This window comes from Haliaeetus leucocephalus, unplaced genomic scaffold (assembly GCF_000737465.1).
Source record: "Haliaeetus leucocephalus isolate CR32 unplaced genomic scaffold, Haliaeetus_leucocephalus-4.0 Scaffold140, whole genome shotgun sequence".
Lineage (NCBI taxonomy): Eukaryota > Metazoa > Chordata > Aves > Accipitriformes > Accipitridae > Haliaeetus > Haliaeetus leucocephalus.
The window spans coordinates 9,024,803-9,052,203 of NW_010972576.1; the positions used below are offsets into that span (position 1 = coordinate 9,024,803).

At 36.4% G+C, this 27,401-nt stretch overlaps 1 protein-coding gene across 2 annotated transcripts in view; it reads left to right on the top strand.

The window, feature by feature from the left end:
- The window catches only part of GRID2 (glutamate receptor, ionotropic, delta 2), a 734,176-nt gene that overhangs the window by 67,201 nt on the left and 639,574 nt on the right, over nucleotides 1-27,401 (top strand). The window lies entirely within an intron of this gene.

Below are 27,401 nucleotides of genomic sequence, written 5' to 3' on the forward strand. Positions count from 1 at the left end.
GTCCTGGTTTCAGATGGGATAGTTAATTGTCTTCCTAGTAGCTGATGTAGTGCTATGTTTTGGGTTCAGTATGGGAAGAATGCTGATAACACACTGATGTTTTCAGTTGTTGCTAAGTGGTGTTTAGACTAAGTCAAGGATTTTGCAGCTCCTCATGCCCAGCCAGCAAGAAGGCTGGAGGAGCACAAGAAGTTGGGAGGGGACACAAGCCAGGACAGCTGACCCAAAGTGGCCAAGGGGTATTCCATACCATGTGACGTCATGCCCAGTATATAAACTGGGGGCAGTTGGCTTGGGAGGGATCACTGCTCAGGAACTAACTGGGCATCGGTCAGCGGGTGGTGAGCAATTGTACTGTGGATCACTTGTATATACTAATCCTTTTCTTATTATTGTCATTTTAAATTGTTATTATTATCATTATTAGTTTCTTCTCTTCTGTCCTATTAAACTGTTCTTATCTTAACCCACGAGTTTTACTCCCCGCCCCCCCCCCCCAGTTCTCTCCCCTATCCTACTGGGTGAGGGGGCAGTGAGTGAGTGACTGCATGGTGCTTAGTTGCTGGCTGGGGTTAAACCACGACATTATTGTTTATTTAAGTTGTACTTTGTTGTATAGTGTGTCTAACATCCTATTTTCACAAAAAAACCCCATAGAAAGGTAGACTAGGAAAAGTCTCAGGAAGTTATCCAATTCTTTCTGCTTGGGGCAGGATTATGATGCTATTTTATGATGATGCTGAGACATACCACACATCTATTTTTAAAAAAAAAATTCATATAGTAGTAAAAGCATTTATATTTTTTACAATACTGTGTGTTAAGCATTATCACTATGAGGGAAGAGAAACAATGTCTTAGTAGATAAAACATTCACTTGCAAATTAAGAAACTTGTACCTTGTCATGGGTCTATTATCTACCTTTAACAAATTTTTTTTTTTAATCAAGTTGTTGGGGCATGACATTCCTCTTGCCACCTTTAGTGAACAAGTGGTAGAACTATGGTGTCTTCTTGCTTTAAAACTTAGTATTGAACCTTGATTCTAAATGTAATGTTTATGTTCTTCAATGGCTTACAAATTGGGGTATGGGGTAACAGAATAATAAATAATGCCTTTAATTGAGATGAAAGAACGCACCTTTATGCACTTCATGGTTATATTGAAATTTAGAAAACCAACACAAAACTCAGCAATTTCTTTTTTTAAGTTGACACTGTGGGACAGTCTCTTAGGCAACATTTGGAAAAGGTGGTTGCCACTGTGAATAAAAACTTTTTTTTTTTTTTTTAGCCTGTGCTTTTAGGTCATTCCTGCTGACTACCATTTTTAACCAGGTTCTACAAATGACACTTTTTTTTTTTCCTCAGATTTCCACTTGATCTCAGCAGTCATTAGCGTAACCAATTGTTTCTTGTCTGACTTATTTTTTTCCATTTCAAACAACATCAGAGGTGCTATATCATCCCTATAGTGATTAATATCCTTTGAAGTGCTGGATTTTTTACAGAAATATGTGACCAGGTTTCCTTGCACACTTAGAAATCTTAGTACTGCTATGTGTAACTACTCGTTTGCCTTCTGTCTCTTCTCTTTATTGGAGACTGTACAGACATGGTACAATGTACTTGTGACAGATTCTGTCCTATTGTAAGACTTGCAGTAACTGATCTGCCTTGCAAAACATGATCAGTGAGTCTTAGCTGAGTCACTTTTTAGTTTATAGTGGTGGCAAAGATTATAAAAATACGCTCTCAGGAATAGGTTAGTTCATGCAGAACTTTGTGTGTTAGCCTTGCTTTAACTCCAGGTATGACCTATTCAGCTAGGAGTTCTTCTGATTGACAGGAGGAGGATTTTTTGAAAGGAAGATATTCAACTGCATGTTTGCTGTCATTGAAGGGGGGGGGGAAGGGGGAAGGAGGGGGAGCAAGTGAGGCAAACTGAACTGAGTAGATGTTTGGTAGACAGAAGGATCTAAGTCTCCCACATAAGTGGCCATACCATCCTGGAGGCACCAATGTTCATAGAACTACTTGCTGCTGACATGTATGGTTCTGAAGATGGAACAGAGTCACTTACTCAGAAAATGAGTGCTACTCTTTTTGAAAGAGAAAATCCTGCCTGTAATGGCTGTATTGCTTGTTTTCTTACTGTATCCTGATTTCTGAGTATTTGTTCCTACTTGATCTAAAGTTTGTTTCTTTTTTTTTTATCATTTTATAAGGCGCTTTTAAACCCACTTGGGGGAGGGGAAGTGCTTTCAAATGGACTCATAATGGATTATGGTTTGAATCAATCTTGAGGTCAGGAGTTAATTCAGAAGCCTTAGACAGAGCTCAGAATAGCGATCACCTGTAAGTCAGTATGTCTAAAATTACTTTCTTTGGTTTACAGGACAGTCTTTAACTGAGAGCTTTAAAATGTTGAGTAAGTGGGGAGGATATGTTATTCACTCCACCAATGCTGCATTGACTCAGCGGTATTGCCCTATTTACACAGTGGGCAATTTCAGTTCATTATTCATAACAAGCTTGTGTTTATGCTCTTCTTCCTAGTTAGATATTTTTGTACATATTGGCATTTACAAGTTAAAAGGTCTATTTTTGACAGATTGGAAAATGCGTGTAATTTCTTAGCACTTTTGTCCCCCACTTCTCCTCTGACTCTGCAGATTATTTTTATTTTTTAAAGCAAGTAGTCCTCTTTACTATTTGTTTCCCTTTTCAATGCAATAATATGCATTACAGCAATTGATCACTAAAAATATAATTGATTTCAGTCTGTGGGAGCTCAGGAAGGGAGAAATATTGTTTATTCCATTCCAGGAGGGAATTCCATTTCTGGGAGTGTAAAGCTAAAAATACCAACACTAGGTAGATTTTTTTTTTCCATATTCCACAATTCCATTTCCCTGTATTCCAGGGGTTGTCCCCATTATAGGACATTTAAATGATTGTTTATATCCCTGTATACATGTTGTATTTAATTAACCTTGTGCTTTGAACCAGTTTCTGGCTTGTAGAAGAATCAGCTGCTTTCTGAGACAAAATGGTCAAACAGTGTCACTGTTGACAGTAAAAAAGGCCAAGAGCAGCCAAATGACTCAAAGCCAGGCTTGCTTTTTAAAGTCCAACAAAGTACTTTGTGTCAAAGGTAAAACCAGTTGATGCACTCTCTTCTGCTAGCACTCACTGTCTCTCTTTAGATGGAAATAGGAGTGATTAATGAACATAATGTATTTCCCTATTAAGGCAAGAAAGGGATGGTATCTTAGTTCTGAACATTGAGACCTTAAAATGATGGTGTGTAGTATTTCTGACGCATTTGAAAGCATGGGGTAATTTTACAAGGTACCTAAGAAAATTGAGAGTATGCAAAAATCTCCAAGCAAGGTTTATACACTATTAATCCTGTAGGCTTTGATTTTTAAAATTACTCTTCTAAGGCCTAGTCCAGAAGTATGAAAATATACAAGGTTGTGAAGTCCCTAAATTTTTTTTATTGATTTCAAAGTATCACACATGGAGTCAAAGAATGGTTGGGGTTAGAAGGTACCCCTGGTGGTAACCTAGTCCAACCCCCTACTCAGATCAGTGTCAGCTAGACCTGGTTGCTCAGGACTGTGTCCAGTTGGGTTTTGAATACTGCCAAGGATGGAGATGCCACTACCTCTCTGGGAAACCTGTGCCCAGAGGTTTCAACCAACCTGACGGTGAATAAGTGTTTTCTTATGTTTAAATGAGGTTTCCTGTATTTCAATATGTTCACATTGCCTTTGGTCCTTTCTCTGGATATCAGGGAGAAGAGTCTGACTCCATTCTTTTACTGGTCAACATCAGGTATTTATACACATCCAGAAGATCCTGCTTCTCTTGAGGTCCTTTGCTGGATTCTCTCCAGTATGCCCATGTCTGTGTTGTACTTGGGAAGTGCAGAACTGGACCGAGCGCTCCAGGTGTGGCTTTACCAGTGCTGAGTAGAGGGGAAGACTCTTACCTCCCTTGACCTGCTGGCAATGTCCTATCTAATGCAGCCCAGGATTCTTTGCTGCAAGGGCACATTGCTGGCTTGCGTTCATATTCCTGTGCACCAGGGCTCCCAAGTCTTTCTCCTCAGTTTCTTACATGCTTCATATGCTATTCTTGTACACTGGTCTTGTACAGCCACCTATTTCTGAATCAGGCAGTGGGGAGCATTGCAGTTAAGAGGCCCAAATCCAAACAGGAACTGGGGGTACTTAGCCCTGCAGGATGTACTTGACAATTAGCATGATTGGGCCCTTAGAAAAAGACTGGCATACCAAACAAAAAATGCCTCAATAGGCTACTGCTAGCAGTTGCTGCCTGATTTTCTTTTTACGCTCTGCTCTGGATTCTTTGTTGAGAAAATTTCTATTTATACATAAGGTATGCTAGAGTTTCTCCTTATGGCAATAGAGAGGTTAAGGGCAGACTGGTAATTTTTTTTACTTTCAAGTAGACTTTAATAGAGAAGTGATAATAGGAAAGAACCTTCAATTTTTTTAACAGTGATGGCTTAGAAACTTGGGTTGTTTCAGGAAATATCTAGCTGTTCAAGGTGTTCTTTTTACTTAATTCTCCCAAAGTGTGAAAGTACTTCGTGATTCTTTTTGAACTGGAAGATGATCAGCTTTAGGTTAATTGAATCTTTTAAAAATCTTTGAAACATATTCCTCTCAAATATGTATATGTAGTTCACAGAGCATTGTACCTGTATTTGTCGTGTACTTCTACTTTGTCATGGTTCTAAATTGGCTGCTGTTATTACAATTAATGAGCTTGGGAAAAGCTAACGTAGAGGTTTGCCCAATTTACTAGTATTTTACGCTAATGTGAAAAGCTCTAATTTTATTTGCATAGATCTTGATTTATAGATCCAGTTACAGTTTGTTACACAAAACGGGAAATTTCATTGACGTGAATTGAGAGGGCTTGTGAAGGAAGGCTGTGGGAAAACAAAATACTCTAGAACAAGAAAATCGATTAACATTGAAATGAAAAAATAATTATAGAACTTGTCATAAAAGTCACAATATTTTTCACTGCTCTTTATTTTACCAGGGAAGTACCTCTTTTTGCTTGAGTATATATAATGTATACTCTTTCATCTACAGAAAAAAATTGTTTGTTCACTCAGAAGGAAAGTATAAGAAGGAAGATGTGATATTTTGGTTTTTTGTTTTGGTTTACCATTGGAATGTGGTTACAACACTGGAGAAAATTGTCTTCCGTTTTCCCCTGATTTTATTTAATTGATTTTCATTTTTATAAAACATTATTTTAATATTTGATTTTTAAACTATTTTATTATTTTATCGCATAATCCGTGTTTCAATGCTATGTGTAACTTCCATAAACGTTTCTAAACTCTATCTACAAAAACCTCTATAAATCTCCTACTAACAATAGGCACTATATATAGTAACCTGAAGATTTTACAGGAAGTGCAATAGGATGGTAAATCTTTCAAGCACCAGTAAGAGTTTGGGGCAAGTGCTATTTTGCAGAATGTGTTTTTTTTTTTCTCACAATTAGATCTTTGAAAGAGTAATTTACCTAAAAGATTTCTTCTGCACTTTCCCCTTTTCTCAAACTATCTTATGCAGATACTGATCAAGTTACTACTGAGACTCGGATATGCTTAATGTAATGTGAATTATTTTTTGCTGAAGCATAACAACTTCTTTTTAAGTCAAGTTGTATTTTGCTCTGGGTTACTCAAGAACTTCATGTCACAGGGTATCAGGGAGTATATCATGACCTGGTTGTGATTGTGCAAGCTGTGCAATTGTCTCCGCTCTTCCCCCATGCGGAGACCATATTAGGTTCTGTGAGGAAGACTGACTAAGAGGATGCTATTTTCTCAAAGTCTAATACTTTCTGTATTCAAGCTGTATTTCATTTAGAAGTTTGCTTGTGTTTTAGTTCTGGAATCTTGGGGATAAGACGTTCAGTGTCTGAGTCCAGTAAAAGAATGCAAAGAAGTCTCCTCTTCTGCCTTACTGTAAATAAACTTTCTTTCATCTTTTACTGGGTTCGTGATATTTCCATTCAGGAGAACTACTTTGGCATTTAACTAGTGTTTTCTATGGAATTCAGTCATCTGACCTCCCTGCTTTTAGGACAGCACGTGTATATTAAAACACAGTGATTGTAACTTCTGGAAGTTGAAAATTATTGGGATTTGGACAATCAAATTGAATATTCTGAAACTGAAATTTGTATAAAGCTTCACACGCTATGCTGCCTTACATTCTTTAGTGTTCTCTCATTGTAGCTGGCAAGAAGAAAGAAAGGAAAATAAGTATGTTCTCATTCATATGGCATTAATTGAAATTCAAGCATATGGTGTCAAAAAGGTAACATCTTGCTGAAGGTTCAGGTTTACTTACTAATGTAAATGAAAATACTGGTTTGAAAACTGGTTGTAAAACTAGAACTTTATAAATGATCTCATTATACATAGTGTATCCAAAGAAATGGCACAGATAAAAGGTTGCTTCTGACATTATATTTTACAAGACTGTATTCTGAAGCTGGATGGTATATTTAAATTGTTTTGGTAAATTACATTTCCATTAGTATAGTACTGATAAAACTGAAAGTACATCTCGCTATCTTGATCATAAATCAAGAAAACAGTATTATTAAATGTAAGTGCTTAAAAATTGCAGTGGAACTGTTTACTTATTGAATATTTTATGGTTCATATTTGACTGGCTATTAGATTATATTACAGCATTTGTAAATATAAAGCGGTTGGAGGATATCTTCTGTTTGCATAAATGTACAGCTTTCATTAAAGGAAGAAAATGTTTGTGTTTTTAATACAGGGCTACTGCTTTCTCAGTTTAGCCTTTTTTTTTTTAAAAATAACTGTGATTCTTTGTATTTCCACTTAAATTTTATTAGCTGTATGGCTATGACTGGATATCTTACACACTGAGATCATGCAACTTGATGAATTTTTTCCATTTCCCATCTTACTCCACGTTTATGTTGCTATTCTCAACCTCCATTATGCTAGTCTGACAAACCACTCTTCCTCCTAAACAGCCAGTATATAGCTTTAACTCAGGCCATAAATATACACATAGCTGTGCAGATTTTAGTCCAAACTTTCATAAAGTATGATCACCTCTGCAGGAGGAGGTAAGAGTTGAAATATATAGGTGGGGGTGGGGGAGTGAAAAAGGTACAGGTGAGATTGGAAAGAGGAACTGATGGGTGGGAAGTGGAGTATTCAATGATTTAGCTGCTTATCTCTTTTCTTCCTTTAATTGGTATCTTGGAGGCATGTTGACTATATAGTAAATCAATGCTTTTGTGTAGGAAGCAGGTTTTCTGCTTACATGTAATATTATGACTTTGTATAGGTTGTGGATTTAACAGACTGTTAAGTCTGCAGATAAGGAAAACCCTGTAGGTAAATGAGACACAGGTACAAAATGAGGGTTGTCACAAATGTGCCAATGATTATAATTGTGAAAATAAAGGGAAGTGACCATGACTCGAACAGTTAAATGACAAACATATTAAACTGCATAATTTTCAATATCATCTGTTCATATTTTGCTTATATACATTATTATGCATTTTAGTTTGCTGTATTGGCTACAGGATATTCTTCAAAGAAATCCTTGTATATGTCATGGCAGACTGAAGGAGATGGATGAGACAGATGGAGAATGAAAGGTTGAGGTGACATAAAGCAATGAACGTTAGACCTCAGCTCAGCATCATGTTGATGCAGATGCTTATTTAGAAAGAAATTAAGGCTTTAAAATAATTGCAGGTGGTTCATTTTTGTAATATGTGCTACTTGTCAAATGGTCTTTGAGCTATTTCAATAGCATATTTTTTTCTCCTTAATTCAATAAAGCATTAGGTGATGATTTTAATCCTGACTGCCAAAATACAAAAGCAACCTATAATAGTTTTAAGAGAATCTTTTCCATAATTGTTTAAATTTATCTCATCTAATAACATGAACAATAGACTATATGAAGCATTAGTCATGCCTATATTATTATAGCATACCTGAATGTGAAGTTCTGGGTACTCAGTTGTAGCAGATCGTTTGAATGTATCATTAGCTAGTAATAAAGTTTGCAGCTTCTAAAGTACAACTGATACCTTCTTCCTGACTAACAGGCTAACAAACCAAGTGTGTAATGATTCATATAGGAAAGGATAAATCTACATTTTAATATGCAAAAAAGTCTAATTTAGAAGAGCTTGCACAAGTTGTCAGAACCCTCACAATGAAGAGTTAACAGTTCCTACTCATCTGCAATGAGGTCTATTCTAAAGACTTCATTAAAGAAGAAAACTACAGATGGCAAATTATGGTAACTGTGAAATAAGTTTCCTCAGGGGCACTTGGAAACGTTGTAGTTTTCATTTTTTATTGGGGAAAGTGACGGTCAGTGTCAACAAAAGGCAATTTGGTATTTTTTGCCTTTCTCTACAGTTTCCTAGGCTTGGTTGTGGGATTTTTTGGGTGTGAGGTAGTTTGTTTGGTTTCTTTTAACTGGTATGTCACATAAAATTGGATCCCTTCCCCAATAAAATTATTATAATTTTACAGCTATTGATATTTCAAAGGAAAATGATTTTCCAAATGGTTTACTGAAGCTCATCAGGAGAGGGGGAAAAGAGATCTAGAGCAAAACAAAAGAAAACAAGGTCATGTACCAAAGCACTATATTTTCATTAGATGAGAAGGCAGAGTTTTCTAATTTATTCTTTCTGGAATTTGAGTAGTTTATTTCCCAATAATTCCTTATGTTAATCCAGAATTTTACCTGTACAGAAATTGTGGTATGCCAAATTAGAAGTATTCCTTCCTAGCGCAGTAGCTAATCAGCAGGATTGTGTATTAGGAATAAGGTGTTCATTTTGATCTCTAAGGACTTTATTGAGACCTTGATATACAAATCACACTGTATATGATGTCACAAGACTTTTAAAAGCTGGATTATTACCAGTTTAACATGAAAGAGGTCATTGGCTTGCAGACCTGCTACTCTGGAACAGGTTTTTCTGCTGCTGTGGAGTGACCTCACACTCTGGGTGTGCACAGGCAACTGTAGAAACTCCATGGGATTTGTGTAGGGCTTCTGGTTGGGGATGCCAGTGGGTCTTAGGTGCAGCCCTCTATATTCATACTTTATAATATTTGACTGATTTGTTATTCATACTGCTTCTCTAATTTACCCAGTTCACTCTGAGCCCTATTGAGGGCATTATGCTACATCATTTCTCCCTGAAAGAAGGGAGAAAAAGAGATCTGACTGGTCCTTCTGTGCTTGATGAAGTTTGGTAGCTTTTCACCTGTTCCAGGGCCTGAAGGTGACAGGACAACCTTGTAATGTTTATGCTAAATATTTCTCTTGGAGGAAAAAAGAATTTTTAAATGAAATAATATTTTAAGATATTTTAAATAGGGCTGATTTTTTTTTTAATTTTTAATTATAATTTACTGTTGAAGGATTTCCTAATGTAGATTAAAAAAGGGAGACTTGCAGATTGTGTTTGAAACTTGGATGTAGCAGGAAGCAGAGCAGAAGTAGGAGAACAAAGGTTGAGAACACCAATGCATACAGAGGAACTCTTGTATCTTGGCGGGCACGATGTGACATGTAGTGACTAACATAGCCCAAAGTCAACAGGGCTGTGTTAGAACCACCACACTTCAATGAAGTCTTTTAACTCATAAAGGACTCAATTCAGTGTTGTATCAGTAATGAAGAGATGCTTTAGATCTCTTGATCTTATGCGTTAAAGATGTGAGGTATTTATCCTGTTATTAATGCAGACAGGCAGCTTGTAAGTATGCGGAGAATAACTTAAAGGAGAAAAATTACATTCAGGTTATGCTTGTACAGACCATTTTGTAATGGAGAAGAAATGAAATAAATGGAAGGAGTGAAATAAAATAGTATAAGTCCACATAAGTGAAACTGACAATTTTGAGAATTGTCTTCAGTACTCATTTGTCCTTAATTTAATAGTTATTTGCAAGTATGTTGCCACAATATTTTGGTCACAGCTTACAGCTGAAACAAGCAAAATTTTGGAGAGAGACTAGAAGCTATTACACACTTTAAAGTCTTTTGTTGAGTACTGTAATATTAGTTGTAATGGAAATGATAACTGAGAGATTGCTGTAGGTTGTTTGGATCTACAATCTGTTATTGTGTTCAAAAGTCTTAAATTGTGAAAAATATCTATAAATTCTGATTATAATTCATTAATTAGTAGCCATCCATCTTGTTTCAGTTTTTCCCTCGGAATAGATTAACTGTCTATAGCTTTTTCTTACATCACTGTGTGGTCATGGCATCACTTTAAAATGCCCACAGTTTTTGGGCAGTGAGAAGTTTGAAGTCAGCTGGCAAATTACTGAGAGAAGAATTCTTGTAGTTTTTCTAGACGGGCTGTCAGAAGAAAGGGCCAAACATTGTGGCACTGGCTCCTAGTGCAATTCCCAGAACTGCCATGGAGTCTAAATTTGAAATCTGACAACCTTGTCCACCTGAGTTCTGTGAGGTGTTTTCAATGGGTGAAACTAGGTTTAAGTTTTCAGGTTAGTTCACTAATACTAGTTAATGTTTGCACATTTAGCATTGTAGTATAAGCTTACAAAAGAGCAAGTCTCCAATCTGAATGAGACTGAAATCTGAGTTGAGGCAATGCTTTCCTAAGAGTTGCTTTAGATTGACGTGTCTGAATCTTTTCGCTATTTTAGAGATAAGCACTACAAATGTTGTTACGAGTGAAAATTACTTTTATTTGCATGTACAAGGTACATTTATACCTGATTTTGGTATTTTTTAACCTCTTTACTTTTCAGACAAAGCATGTTAACACGGCTAACTCGTATAGAAAGATTTCCATGTTTTGTTTATGTGTAAATACAAATTTTATATTTTAAAAAAGTAACTATATAGATATGTATGCACAATGTGCATGTGCAGTACATGCATGTGCATTAAAAGAAAATACCTCATAAGAGAGTGCATAATGATGGTGCATTGTACAAAATTTCATTAACAAAACTCATGTCTGTTCATTCTTATTGTCACTTTGCAGATTTCTGTGTAGCAGCAAGTAAGCAATCATAGTAGTTCAGTCATCAAAATTATATAGGAGTCATTTGGGAGCTCAGTGATTCAGAGGAGTGACCTTGCTTCTTTCCATTGTTGTGGTTTTGATATAAATGTTATTGGCACAATAACAGCAGTGATTGATATTCTTTCCTAAAAGGGAGAATCTTTTAGCAGTCAGTATCCCTGAAGTCATTCTTACAACCTCTTCAGCCATCTGTCTTTGAAGTTTAACAAACAGCTTGAGATGCTATTGTTGACCCCATGGTGGGAATTTGACAGTGGTCACAGTTGTTTTGGGTTTTTTTGGTTTGTTTTTTTTTTTTCCTTCCCAATAATAATTTTTTTAAAATTTTTTTTTTAAGTGCTCTGATTGGGAACTGACAGTGTTCTGTGACATGGTTATTGTTGGGTGACTGCTTTTCCCATTCTGGCAGTAGAAAATCAAAGAAAGCTAATGGATTCATTGCTTAGCCTAGATTAGCTCAACATAGTTACTTCATAGAGCAGACCTCAGTATTACTGATGTTTATATAAAACTAGCATTTTACTGATATGGTAAATGTGTCTAGAAACAGTACCTTGTAATAGTTCTCAGCTTATTCTTCAAGAAGTGGGGTGGAATAAAGCAAATGAAAATTGTTCAAAATTTTTCATGGGCAATTTCATAAAGGTGGGCTGACTTTCAAATTGCAACTGAATGAGAATCTCAATATTTCCTCTTTCCACACTATTAATATTTTTTTATAATAAATAAATATCATATTTTCAGTTATATCTAGGTATCTCATTCAAAAATCTTTTTTTCTTCCCTTCAGGTGACACAGCACTGAATAGAGACCTGACCACTTGTGAATGTTTTGAGTGTATCAGTAAACTTTGCTTCTCTTTTAGCCAGCAGCTCCAATCCATCTTTTTGCTTTGGTGGGTCACCGTTGGGGTGGAGCATTGGAAATTTTTCTGGGGATGGCTCATCCCAAAATTCCATTTAAAAATCTCCAAGGAATCTCACATTCTTTTGCTCTTAGGATATTTGAACTTTTGCAGCTGTGAAAAATAATAAAACCAACCTATAAAGGAGGGTGATTGAATGAACCAGAAGGGAGCAATACAGATCTCTTTCCACCTATTCTGTGTGTAGGCTGAGACTGGAGTTAAACATACAGTCCAATTTACCAGTCTTCTCTGCTGCTTCTGTTCTGCCACCTCATTTTTTTGTGGTTGGGAGTTACAGATTAGTATATCCTATATGGAGGCAAACATGTTCTCTGCCAGTAATGCAAAAATATATTATATTGTTGAGACATAAATTTATGATCACAGCTTGAGTACATGTCCTTCTTTCACTTTAAAAGTCCAGCTTGCAAGGCCATTAGAATGATATTTGCTTCCCTCTGTCAGAAAATAAAAATTTGTGTAGAGATGTGTAGACTTTTTAATAAAATGCTTTAAATCCTTAAATAACTTAAATGCATCGTATTTTAAATAAAGACCTTAAGCTTCTGATGTTCCTATCTGAAGAATCACCATTCAATAAATTTTCCAAGTAATTTAAGGAAGTTTGAGATATCTACAACGTAGGTTTTTCAGACATGTGTTTATTGCTGTCTTTCTTTGTATTCTTTTTCCCTTCCTGTTACTTTTGATCTGAACCTGTGCACTCTTCATCTGCTAGGTTGCTTTTTCTCTCCACTGAAGGCCATTGTTATGCTTGGAAGTCTACAGGGTGGTGCTGCTGTTCTAATCTTTGGCACTGGGTGGGTGTAGCAACGGCAGGGTAAAAGTTTCCATGTTGTTTTCATAGCAGGCACCTGACACCTAGAACTGATTCAGACCTTCAAACAGAGTAGTTTCTTTTCAGAGATACTTCATCTAAAAAGTTGCGTAATTTGTGTGAATATATTTTTGACAATTTTCAAGAGGAAAAAAATCCAAATTAGTTGAGAAGCTGTATTTAGAGAAAAAGGATAGTTTCCTTTGATAAAACATTTCTTATTTAATGCCAGTAAATGTAGAACATCCAGACTAAAATGAAATAAAAACTTTATAGTAAAAATGTCAGAATGAAATTAATTGTAACTATACAGAAGGGACAGCAGATTTACTTACTGAAGTATAACATTTTAATCTGAATTGAATGATTCAACAATATGAGGTTTGTATTTTTTGACTACTGAAATGTGAATGTAAATATTTTCAAAACAGAATTTCATGGGAAAGTTTTACTTTCGTTGGAGTCCAAACAAGGAGAAAATGGAAATGTTGGGATATTCTATGAAAGGCAGCTTTCTAACAAAGCTGCTCTTGGACTCTTGCTTTAGTCTTTTCACTGATGGGTAGGAAAAGGAGTTCACTCTAAAATAAATGAAGAGACTAGTCTGCCACTGTGATTATTGGCCTATCCCAATTTTAAAGGTTTTGCAAATGATTTTATGGTAACACCTATGATTTCCTGAATGCATGTATGGCTGCAAAACTAACACATGCTACATTTCCAAATGTGTAGTCTGAAGAATTCCTTTTTTAATTTGAGGGTTTTTTTTTAACTTGTCAGGATGATCCCTCGGTTTGTGTTTCTCTCAAATGTAAACTGGTGTGTGAATGAGAAGCTTGGCTTCCATTAACCTCCATCTTTTCAAAAAAAGAACTCATATAGAAAGCACCCAGCTCTGGGGCTTAAAGAAATGAAGCACCATCAACAAGAAATAGAATTATCTGCTACTGGGAGACTGAAAATATGGCAGCAGCATCCAACTTCTAGGAGGCAGACATCTGCCTGGAAGAGGGAAGACCTGTTCATTCACACATATGCCATCACAACTCTTGAAGAATGCTGGTCATCTTAGCAAATCTAGATATGCAGTCTTTTCCTTTTTTGAAACAGCCTTAAATTAGTGGTTAGATACCATTCAAGATACCTTTTTGATGGGTTTTTAATGGCATGACCTATTTACCCATTCCCCCTTTACATCCAGTGAAAATGGGATGAGTCACTCCTTTTAAAAAAGACAAAGAAAATGAAAAATGCATTTACTTTCTTTCTCTGCAGAGTGTCAACAATATAAATCTATGTCAAGTTTATGCAAAGAAAATCTATCAAGGAAATTCCTACTACAGTGTATGGAACATCTTACTCTTCTGCAATAGCAGAGCACTTTTTGGTCCAATGCCAAATCAGACTTTAAGTAACATCTCAAGGATAAAGCTTCATTAAAATAGAAGGATTAAACTTTCAAAAGTTCTTCCAAATTATGTAAGTTTCTATGATACTTTCGTTAACTGGAGCAAATTCATGTCAGAGGCTAGCTTTCTGTCCTTTGTACTTTATATATATTAACATCAGAGAGTCATATTATGGAAACAGTAGGACTGTCGTTCATTCCTAAATAACAGAATGAACACAACATGGAAAATTAGTCATCTTGGCTATAGCCTTCATTTATTCAAGGCTTTGAAGTTGTGTTTGGACTGCAGGTTGGAGCACGGCAATAGAAGAGAGTCAAGATTATTATAAAAGTGTTTTTAAAAACAAAAAAATATCCAGGCCTTCAAGTTTTGATTTTTTTTTTTAATTAAAAAAAATAAGTAAGTAACAATCAAGCCTTACTAACTGCTCAGTATTCTGTGACTAAGTTGAGACATCCAGCATTCTGGTGTGATGCGTTTATTGTGTATAAAGCTGGTATATCACTGCAGTGTTTATTTACAAAATCATGAGGAAGGGTCTTTCTTAATGATGGACTTCTCAGTCTCACTGGGGGAAATATAGGCTCATATTTTTTTCTTATGAAAATTATTTGAATGCTATGCGTACGTGATGATGAATTACCACGTTGTTTTTGAAATACAGTTTCGAATGTGAGAATACTGAGATGTAGAAGTCTCTCTGCTTGTTCCTTTGTGATAATAAAATCCTTGATTTAGTTTTTACAGAAGTGTTTGACTTGTACTTTTTCACTTCACAATTTTATAACTAGTTAAATGAAATAAAATACTTTATCACACTATTTTTTTTGGTGAAAACTTGAGTTATCTAATATTAAGTGAATGTGGAGAAAGTTGATGACCCCAAGCTGTGGTCTGTCCAACCACTTTTGAAGGTACTGTTAAAAAAAACCAAAAAAAACCAAAAAAACCCAAAACATTGAAAAAGCAACTGGTGAAAATAGTGTGTGAAAATTTGGAGTGCTAGAGTCTTGGCTTTGAACATTGATGTTTGCTTTGTCACAGAATAAGGTAATGTTAAGGGTTATGTTGTGAACCAGAGGGCAGCATAAAGTGCCATGCAGATCCTTGTGCTCTGCCCACTGATTTCTGCATCATTTTTGCCAAGACAAGTGCAATACCACACTCTCCTGCATTGAAATGAAGCTTCTTACTCTGCTTCACTACTAGTGTAGTCAGTGGAAGCTGCAGAACAAACTTTTCTGATCATAGGTTTCTGGTACCTGAGATAGCTAGGAATGCACATGGTATATATACTATCATTAAAATATTTTAGCAATTTTGTAAATGCATTTTTTTCCAGCTGCGATTCCAGCGATATTGGCTGGTATGTGTGTGTGTATGGCCTTTCATCTGATGATATCAGTGATGTTTACCATTATGCCTGCAGCATCTTTAAGAGACAGTTTAAGTGTTGCATATTATCTATATTTTAAAAATGGTTGAAGTACCTTGAAGTGATATGATTCTCATTATCATTGCTGAAGATACATTCCAGGAAATATATATGTATATATACTAAGGTTCAGTGACAAGTGCTAGTCCTTTTTTTCTAATAGAAATAACAGTTTGGAAGACAACAGTAGCAGCGTGATGGAAATCTGGTGGTTTGTCAAAATGCTGGTCCAGGGTGGAAAAAGTGGTTTGGAACTTGCATTCCATGGAGATATTTATGATGTGTATATATGGATGTAAATCGATTATGGATGACTAGGAATCAGAATTTGGCAGTATTGAGAAAGAAAAAGAAAGATTGACTTGCTCTGCATTGTCTCTTACATTATCTAATATCTGTCCAGTTTTGCAGCATGTTGGGCTTTATAAGACCTCAGTAGAATTGAAAGAAAGTGTGTGGGGGGAGGAGAGATAGCATGGTTTTTGTGGGATGAATTCTATGTCTAAATGTACAAAAGAACTGGTATTTATGATCCTGTCTGTATTAATAAGTGGACCATAATAAAATACTATTTTAAAAAGACTAGTCTTATAAAAAGCTCTTATACTGCATGTTTAAGCTGTTGGCTGCTTCATTTATATGTCGCTAGAGAGAATTCCTCTTTCTTTAGCTGAAAGTAACAATGCCCAAGACCCCTCTCACCCCTTTTTTTCCCCTTATCTTTCAAAGGTTGTGGGCTTTCTTGGTTTAAAGTTTTCATTTAGGTCAGTAAAACCTGCATAAATACATTACTGGGAAAGGCTTCTAAAATTATCTTTGTTTAACCTTGCAGGAGAGCAGTTTTCCTTTGCATGCAAACCGTATTCCTCTTCTCCTGTCTGCAATTCTTGCCTCTTTCGTGACCTGAAATGAATACCAATGAAACTGTGGTGACTGACAACAGTTCTTCCATGGAGGATGCAGTAGTTCTTTGCTTTTAAATAGGAATTTAAATATAAACTTTTAAAGACTCCTGGGCCTCTTAGTCTCTGTTATTTCTATATATTCTGTTATTTCTATTATTTTAAAAAGTATCTCAAATTATAAATGTAACCAATGAAATAATGAAGTGTAGCCATGTGAAATTAAAATACATTGTTTCTGTTGAATTAACCCAGCTGTACAGCAAAAAATGTAGGATTCTGTGAGAAAGTGTTATGGCAAGGGATCTTTTCATGCTGAAAAGACAAACAATGTGATAAAGAGCCAGGTAGAGGATAAAAAGATAAGATGCCAATATCTGAAATAAAAGGTGATAATTTTAATGGAGTTTGGACAGAACTTGAAATTTGAAAAACGTGCTAATAGTTTGCGGTTGTGCAGAGATTATGGAGACTTAAAAAGCAAGATGAGCTAGAATAAAATCAAAAGAAAAATCCTTACAGAATACAAAGTGAACTAGTGTGTTCTAAGGATTACAAACTTACTGTTGTTGTCTTTGTAAATGAAAAATACCAGCCTGATACCAAGTGTCATTTCAGAAAGCAACGTCTATGTGTATAAAAGGTATATCATGGAAGTCATGGCTCTTCTACATTAAGGGAAAAGCAAGTGCATGGAGACTTCTTGCTTCCTGAAGTAACAAGGTCTTGGTCAATCATGATGCATTTTTTCCTTGAGCAAATACTAGTGGTGCTACTTAGAGAAAGATACACAAGTTAAATCTTGAAGAGAAAAACACAAGCAAGATATGTATAAAACATTAGGATTTTGATTTTTTTTTTTTTTTTTTTTACGATTGATAGTAAAAAAAAAAAAAAAAAAGGTTGGTTTTGACTAGAGTTGAAACCAGGAGACAGAGAAACATTTTAAGGCAATACTAAGTCATTTTCTTATGGAACTTTAATTTTGTGTAAATCGCATAAATGAGTACCTGAAAGTAAAAGATCTATGAAATGTTTGTATGCAGAGGTCAGCAAACATTTCCTCCCCACCCTCAGATGTGCTTGTATTTTCTTCTGTTCTTTTTTTTTTTTTTTGAAAGATACTTAAAGCCTAAACTCACCTAGGTAGAAGTCACACACGGATAATACAAGTGCGCGTTCATGCACGCCCCTGCATGTACTCTGTGCCTGGTGAGACATCAATTGTAAATACATGGGGGGGGGGTTGGACTTTTTTTCCTTTTTTTCCTTTTTTTTTTTTTTTTTTTCCTCAGTCTATTTGAGGAAGATTTAGTACCTTCATTTGAAATGCGGAAATTTCAGTGGAAACTGCAGCCAATTCCAAACCCCCTCCCTATAGCTCTGTGACACCAGAGAAAGCTATGGACTAAATGGACTTCCAAGTTTATGCACTGCTGCACCACTAGAGTTGTATTTGGTCACCTCCATCCAAATCTCCTCATTCCATTTTAGGGTCAGTTTTTGTAGTCTGGCCTCTGACCACAATGCTTATGATGTCATGGTTTTTTTCGCTAGAACTATATCCCACTGTAAGGGGGCGGAGGGAAATGATGCTTGATGATGCATGAGTACAGGGTGATTGTATCTTAGATTTCCATCACTCTTGATAGCAGTCCTCAGACTGCCATTACAAAAGTGGACTTAGCTGAAAAGCTGATGGGGTAGTTCCTACTAGCTGAGTTTCCTGAGGTAACATTAAGCTGGTTTTTGGATGAAAGCTATCCAACAAAAATAATTTCATGTATCTGGTATATTTTTTATATTACACAGTAAATCCTAAAATGTATTGTCATGCCATCTGTCAGAAGCTCTCCACAATGTAGGGCTGAAAGAATAAGCTTTTTCACTAGATAACTGAAATTCAATTCTAGAACTGGAAATATAACCAAGCATAACTTGGAAAATAACTGGAAAATTCTGTTTCCAGTACCAGGTATCATGGCTATACAAATTAAAGCTTTCATTATGTCACTGTGTTACAGTTCTCAGAGAAGGCAACTGAACTTCTGGGGTGTCTGAAACAGTCTTAGGGTAAAAAGATGTCCTTTTATTACAAAGGATACCTTTAAGACCCTATTTTTTACATGGAGAAAAATGCACCGTCCTAAAACATAAGACTTTTTCTGTCTCCTCTGATTACTTATTTCTAGTACCAAAGCAAGTATGAAGGGCCTCAGCATCAGTGCAGCCTAACAAAGGGAAACTGTATCCCCTCAGATGATTACTTTCTGTGTACATTAAAAATGAAAGCCTGGTCAAATTATCTGTGGATTGTTTCGGTGAAGAGAAATTGTTGATGAAAACAGATATCTCTGATGCAATCCTAGTTTTGTACAAAGGATGTATTAAGTCCAATCTCTCCATGCATTAGTGAAATCAAATAAGAGGGAGCTGCTTTGCTGACATCAGCCAGCATTTTTCAGGAAACCTTGGTCTTAAAATACACCAACAGTCTCTTCCTAGGCTTTTTCCTAGTTTTTTCTGTTGCTTCTACATGTTTTTTTTTTTCTTTCTCTTCTGAGATTCCTTTCTTTCTTGCTCGCTTTCACATACACCTCATGCTTTAGGTCTCTGAGAAGTTTCACATTTGCCTTAGTTTGTGATACCAATAGTTGTCTAGCTCTACATAGCCTTAGAGTTGTTAGAGTCTTAATAGTAGTTAGAGCTCTATATAATCTTAGGCATTTCCTTCCATAGTGGCTCTTACTGCTATTTTAAATTAGGTTGAAAATTATTCTTCTGTTATGGTACACAATATTAGGCTTTTGGTTCTCTGAGTTTTTTCAGTCCTTTATTTGTGCTGGATATCCTTCCTGGTACACTGCTTGGGTTATGCCACAGTGCAAGCACAGCTTTAGAACTTCAGGTAAGGAATTAGAAATAGTTAAGGTAGTAGGGAACAGTATCTCCCCTGTATGTTCTTTTTTTTTCCTCTCTCTCTCTTTTTTGGTTTTTTTGGTTTTTTTTTTTTTTTTAGTCCTGTGGGTTTTATCCTCTTTCTTTATCCTGTGGATTCAGGGTCATACAACTTGTTCTGTCTACAGTTCTGCTATGGGGGTTCTATGTTTAACTGTAAACGATATATATAATCTGCCCAGGTCCCCTTGCATAAATAGGATCAGTCCTAATCATCTCACACAAGATGTCTGTTTTGGACAGAAACAAACTCAGAATAAAAACATAGGGCTCAATTCTAGCTAGTGTCTGAGCCCTAGGTAATGATCTTGCAGAAATCTATTGAACTACTAATATAGTAGCACTATTCAGAAGTAAAATGTGACAAATATGGTGTCTTATAGAAATACATTCTTTAAACAAGAGTATTTTTGAGTTTTACAGAAATATTGCCATTGATTTCTAGTCTCTAGTAGTGCCTGAAATGTACTAGATTCAAATCTGCTCGTACAAAAGACAACAGCCTATAACAGGAAGAATTCAAATCTTAAAGGAGGGGAACCAAACAAAAAAAAAAAAAGCAAAGAACAATTGTGCTATAAAGATAGATGACACCCTGATAGTGAGGCCTGGTAAGAATATAAAGATTTTACTCTCACAGGCTCTACTATGCTACCCCTTGCATTTAGTTTACCTTGGGTTTGTGGTTGGGTTGGGATTTTTTTTGAAGGTAGACTGGTTATTGTGATAAAGTTAATTGTTGTTGATGGGAATCCTTCCTGTGAAGGACAGGGAGTCATTATATCTAGCCATGTGAATAGTCTTCCTCCCTTACCAGTTACCTGTATCGCTTATGATTCACTGACTTAAATTCTAATCTAGTTTAAAAGGATGCGTGATGTTAACACAGAAAGCTTGAATATCAATGGATTACTCCATCTGTACAATGTGCACTTAAGTATGAATAGAAATGAGTCACTTATACGAATACTTAATTGTCCCAGTTAGGTAGCTGTGTATGGTTATGCTTGCCTGCTTGCCTCCCCTTAAATGATGGATTTCCTGAACAAAAAGGCATTTTGTTAATTTGATGAGTATACTTACAAACCAACTGTTGTCTGTTTGGTGGTGGTTTTTTGTTTGGTTTTGTTTGTTTTTTTTTATTGAGCTGTTTTCAGGGAAGGATAAGATATTGTGCTTAGTGGTTTGTCGAGTACTTAAAAGAATGATGGCCGCATGCAGTGAGGTATGTAAGGGATGCATGTTAGGAGTAAAAGCAGCAAAACAGAGAGTGAAGAGTTTTGTGTTTGTTCTTTCTACGTAACATTAATCCTGGAAGTGAACATCTACTCAGGATTCCCTGCAGCTGCACTGCTCTCTGAGGAATAAATAAAAGCAGCATGTGAATAATTTTGTCTGCCTCCTCCCCACCTGGCTATTCCTATTCTGTGTGGTGTTTTTGCTGCAGAAACAATGATTGCCTATGACTTTCATTTTTTATTTCTCAGAAAAGCCTAGCAGAGACTGAAATGGATTAGAATTTTAAACTTCTCAGCTTTCTCCAAGTTTGATTATAGTTTGGTTATCCTGATTTTTGACCCTAGTCTGTGTCAGGAGCTGTTACTGCTTATGTTAGCACAGTTCACCCTTGATATTAACTTGGTTAATATCTAAATGACACTAGAAAATAAATGTGAAGTCAGAATTCCGATTATTATCCCTCCTTCCTCTCCTCCCTGCCCTGCTACCAGCCATTTCTCTTGCAAAGGGCAAGTTCAAATTCTGGCTTGTGGGGTTTGTTTTTTTGTTTTAATATATAGCTATCTTCTAGAGCATCATCAGTTTAGCCATTTAAGAATCTGTACTTAACAATATTCTTGTATAAGGTGTCGTGGTTTAACCCCAGCAGCCGCTCACTCACTCTCCCCCACCCAGTGGGATGGGGGAGAAAATCGGGAAAAGAAGTAAAACTCATGGGTTGAGATAAGAACGGTTTAATAGAACAGAAAAGAAGAAACTAATAATGATAACACTAATAAAATGACAACAGTAATAATAAAAGGAATGGATTATACAAATGATGCACAGTGCAATTGCTCACCCCCTGCCGATCGACACCCAGTTAGTCCCTGAGTGGCGATCCCCCTGCCCCCACTCCCCCAGTTCATATAATGGACATGACATCACATGGTATGGAATATCCCTTTGGCCAGTTTGGGTCAGCTGCCCTGGCTGTGTCTTGTGCCAACTTCTTGTGCCCCTCCAGCTTTCTCACTGGCTGGGCTTGAGAAGCTGAAAAATCCTTGACTTAGTCTAGACATTACTTAGCAACAACTGAAAACATCAGTGTGTTATCAACATTCTTCTCATACTGAACTCAAAAACATAGCACTGTACCAGCTATTAGGAAGACAATTAACTCTATCCCAGCAGAAACCAGGACAAAGGATAGCCACAGAACAATCCTATGGGTGGGGATCCTGATTTACTGAAATGTCCATATAAAATACACTTATGTAACTACTGGCTCCTCTTGGTTATCATTCATCAAAGCACAAAGATCTCAAAGCAGCTTTAAAGTCAGTGTAATTCCTGTAATGCTCTCAACTTTATCACTGTTATCAACTGGTGGTGTCCATGGCCGAACTTGGAAAAGAACTTGCTAGCATCTCATCCTCTGGCAATTATTATAAATAATACAGACAGACAGAAAGGCAAGTTTACTAGACTTACTTTTATGCTGCTGGGCTCTTTAGCAATAGCAGCCATGTAGCATGAATGACACATGGAGGTGCTGGTAAGAAGCTTAATTTTTGTTCTTGCCTTCATACTTAAGACAAGAGTAAGGAACTGAAAGGATGGGTCCCTACCATTTTATGTTAACATTTCTCTCCTTTGATGGAAATGTTCCTGGCGGGATAATTCCTATATCATTTGTTGATATTGGTATGATTAGCTACTTATAGATGCTGGGCAGGGCTAATAGAAGTGCGTTGCTGTGAAACCTGAGATCTAGAGAAAGGAAGTACGAAAGCTCTTTGTAGGGAAGAACATAGAAGCAGCTCGGTCTTGGAGGCATGGCTGAAGAAGCAGTAGTGGTTCAGAAAGGACTCGGGGGCTGATTTTCTACTATGGCATATGTATGCAAAGGGACTGCAAATCATTTCACATGAGGACAGAGGACTTCACAAGCAGTGGAAAGTTACATCCTGTATATTCAGCTCTCCTTGGAGTTATTTGGGATCTCAGAAAGGTATTGGTATATCTTTTGTTGTAAAATTGATTCTGTAACAATTATGTTTTGTAATGGTAATTCCAAATAGGGAGCTCTGATTGGATTTCCTTTGCATATCACCCACCTGGGAGAGGAACATTCATTATAAATGTGGTTGAGCAGGAGAGTTCTGGCAGCCAGCTGAAAGAGCAACTTGTGTGTTTAAGCCTACAGGAACTTAAATCTCAGTCTTTCTGTCGATGATCTAGAAGAGCAACAGCAGCAAAAGAGCTTGCCATCTTGGCAATGAGAATTTGACACATGAGTTGAAAAGCTCCTACTGTAGGAAGAAGAGTTTAAAGGTTCTTAGACATCAATATTGTATTTGACCCAATGCTTTCAGGTTTTTTTTAGTGGTAATTGGATGTGTCATTTACATATAAAGGATTCCTAGTGTGGGAGTCAGTAGTTCTCTTAGTCCTTAGAACCAGAGGGAGGAGAGAGCTGTTTTTCCTTAGATTTAGGCTATTTACCATGAGTGTATCCAAAGGTAAGGTTTTAGTCACATTTATTGAGACCATTTCATAGAAGATTCTTTTAAGCTAGCTTTAAGTAGCCTATTGTGTGCCAGGCCTTCTACAGGAAGTGAATGGAAGTGTTATAACTGCTTTCAGTCCTCAGGTCAGGCTCTACAGTCATGGTGGGGTTTCACATGGAAGTTGTCTGCTGAAGTGTGCAGATATGCTGCCATTGGCTCTCATGCCTTTGTTTGTCCATTCATGTTTCTGAGGTGGAAGAACAATTGAACCATTTATTTCTAATAGGTGTCTTCCAAACCTGGTAAGTGTTTGAACACAGTTGCCTCTCTGATGTCAAAGCACCTGAAGACGCAAGAAGGGAAATGAAACAAAGTGAGTTGAAGACTGGCTGCCCAGGCACTTTTTAGTAAGAAGAAATTGCAGCTTTGTGCCACAGTTGGGCAAGCATCAATACTGGAGAACTGCTAAATCTTACCAAACATTTTAGTGGTCTCCAGACCTCCCAAAGCTGTGAAAGCAATCTGGGAAGGTAATGAAGAATCCAGTACAATTTTTTTCTTATTAGGCTTCCACTGTGGGAAGTGTCAGCCTTTCTTAGTGTTGCATTTAGCCTTGTTAAGAACAGAGTCACAAAACTGTAAAAATTAAGATGATCAATATTTTTATTAACCTATTTTGACTATAGAACCTCAAGACTGAGTTAAGTTTAGGTATCCCTTATGATAGATCCAGGAAGTTTCTCCTTACCTTAATCTCAGCACAGAAAAAAAAACAGTAAGCCATGTCATGCTTGGCAGTTTATTTTCAGTAACAGAGGTCCTGCCAGTTTGAGACAATCCTAAGTAGATGAGTTAAAGGCACTTGCCTGCCTATAGAAACTGGAAAGAAGTGACCAAGTAGTTGATGCACATTACATTAATATATCCTAATTCTACTTAGAGGATGTAGAGGTGGCTCTGCCTCATTGCACACATCTAGCTTTTCTTTAGTGGCTGGCTTTTAGTTTACTTTCTAACCTAATTCTCTAATTCTCAAAAAAAAAAAAAATTGAAAGGAAGGAAAAAACCTCACAAATTTCAAAGTAGATGTTTTTGTGCAGCAGTTGTACCTGTCACCAAAGGTTTTACGCAACTAGACTTGTTTTTTGTTATTGCTATGGGTGTTTCTTTTCCCATTAGGTGAAACATAAGTATTATACCTTGTTTAGATCTTATTAGTTTGCAGTGGCAATGTTAAAAAACATTGCCAAGAAGAGTTTATTTCCTCAATGTATTATTTCCTTCTTACTTTTAAAAAAAGGAAAGTTAGATGGTAAATTGGTGGTGAGTAGTTCCCTGAATGAGCACTAAAGACCTGTCAACGTATCAAATATAATTGAGTCTGCAAATACAGATACACTATAGGTACACTTAATATCTGTTTGTAGTAGTGTAGTGACAACTAAAAAGCAGAGACAGTATCCTTGAATATATATATATTGCACTTGTTGCAATGTAGGTCTGCATTTCATTAATACATGCTGCAGTCTCCTAATTTCAGTGATCTGAGAGCTGAGTTTGGACATCTGCCTGAATCTAATTCTGTGGTTTGTTTTTTCTTCTTTTTCTTGGTGTCTCTGCTTTTAGGGTGATTTTCTTTAATATGAAAAAACTTCTCTATTCTATGATAGGAACACATTACATTAAGGGTCAATGGAAATAATGTGACTTTTTTCCTAAGAATGAATTAAAAACCTAAGAACAAAGCAAAGAGAGGACTTAATAAAATTGCATATTTAATTGTAGTTTTTGCTTTGCTTTCTAAGCACATTTTCTACTTTGTGGCAAAAGGAATATGTGTGTGCGAGTGAGCATATGCACCTCTGTGTATGTGTATACATGTCTATAAATCAAATATATGTATATATAAACCAAAATCTTTTTATTGATTGAAATATGCCTTTAGCCAAGTCATGCTGGCTAAGGGAGAGATAAAAATGTAATTTGAATAGATAATGTGCTATTCACAAGAGCTTAGAAGGGCTAGGTATATGTGCTGTGTAGGATACCTATTTAGGAAATAATTAGTCCCTTTACCAGATAATATGTTAGGTTCTTATCTTTCACTTCACCAAAGTGGGATAAAATTGTGCTTCTCTATTAATGCATTCTGGCATCCAGACCCCAATTTCCAGGGAAAAACAATGAGGCCAGCAATATCTATCTTAAATACAGCTATAGATAACTGGTTAATTCAATTGATTGAAAAAAGGGTTAAAAGGTATTATTCCCCCATTATTACTATTAAGAAAGTAGCAGGCAGTATAGCTAATGTCAAAGGTTTAGGGGCTTTTGAGCTATGTACATCAGAGGCGCTTCTGAACAGTCTCATAAAACACAGTGTTATTGCTATTCCTCTCACAATATTTGGATTCTCCATTCAGTGTGCTGATTATTAGGAAACCATGAAGCAATCAAGTAATATAAGCCCAATGAAATGACTCATTCCATTCCTGGGCTTATAGGGGATAGTGGATGTGTGAAAGTCTGGCTGCTAAGTAGACCCTGCACTGCATAACAAGTAGTCTTCGTGTGAAAGCTACAAGGTACTGAAAACTAGAGATGTGTCAGCTGACTGTGGAAGAACAAGTGCAACCTCATTTAGCTTTGTATTTTTTCATGCAAATGTAATCACAAAATCTCTGTCTTCAGGACTGGATGTCACTGTGTGGAAAGAGACCAAAGGAGCAAAGAAATTTAGAAATATAGTCATCTATAGTTAATAAGGCTGCCCTCTGCCTTCTACCTTTATTAGAGCTGTGTCTACTTTTTCCCCCTCTACCTTGTAGACCTTTCCAGTCTGCACTTGAATATTTAATTCAGTATTAATCTGCGTGCATTGAGAATGCTGTGCTCTATGCTAAAAAGGAGAAGGGGATACTGACAGAAGTGACTACTAACTCAGGTCTTCAGGTGAAAAGAATAATTTTTGCACTGTGAATAGGAAACAATGTTTCCAAGAATGACAGGGTTACAATGGAGATAGATTGCTTTAGTTTAGGGGACCAGAAGTGTTGTGCAGTTAGGGTTCCTGAGACAAAGAACTAATTTAAGCGTAAGAGAAGGAAATATATCTTCCTGATATCTATGTAGGTGAAAATGTGATAGCAGAGCTAAAAGTGAAGTAGCCACCTCAAAGACTTGACTAAAAATGTGAATTCTGGAGCTTAGGCATTGTCCAAGAGAAGGCAAGAGTTTTACTATCTTATCCATGATCAACTCACCATGGAAGAGTTAGAATGAAATAGATCATATTTGAAAACAAATTTCTCCAGAACAGCTTTTCTGGAATGATGAAATTCCCCAAAATTCTTAGAAACCATGTAATTTTTTTATTCCAAAGAAGGGGCTAACAGTGGCAGTCGTCAGCTTATTTTCTTTGATTGTATTGAAATTTTATTTCTCTCTAAAAGATAAAAAAGAAATCTGTGGAACATTAAGAACTATATCTAATTTTCCAAACAACCTCCCCTACCACTTTAGTTATTAAACCCCACCAAGTTACATGAAGGAGTTATGAAGTTATAAGGCACAAGCTGACCTTAGCGTATATTTAGTTTAGCAGAAGGAGGTTAAGATTGTTAGAGGTGAGACATATGCCAGACAATTTTAGCAACTTCTCAATGGTTTCTTGTAATGCTGGACACACTTTCATCACTAGTCTGCTTACTGTCGAGGTCATTTTTGACTTACATTTACTGGAGTACTGAAGAGCTTTAGAAAATTATCACTGGAGCAGTATCTGATGCCTGTGCCTGTCCTTTTTTTCTCTCGTTCAAAGCATATTCTTTTTATTCTCTTGAGGATAGTACTGTACAACAAAAGTCATGCCTGGCTTTTTAATTCTAACTCTTGCACTTAAACAGTGTCGTATTTGCCTAATGCTCTAAGTGGTCATTAATTGTAACTGCTTATCTTGAGGACTCTGTATCACCTTTTATCCTTCCTGCTGTGGCTCCTTAGTTTTAACTAGTTACCTTGGTGTCGCAACCATCCCTGGACCTGTATCTGAATG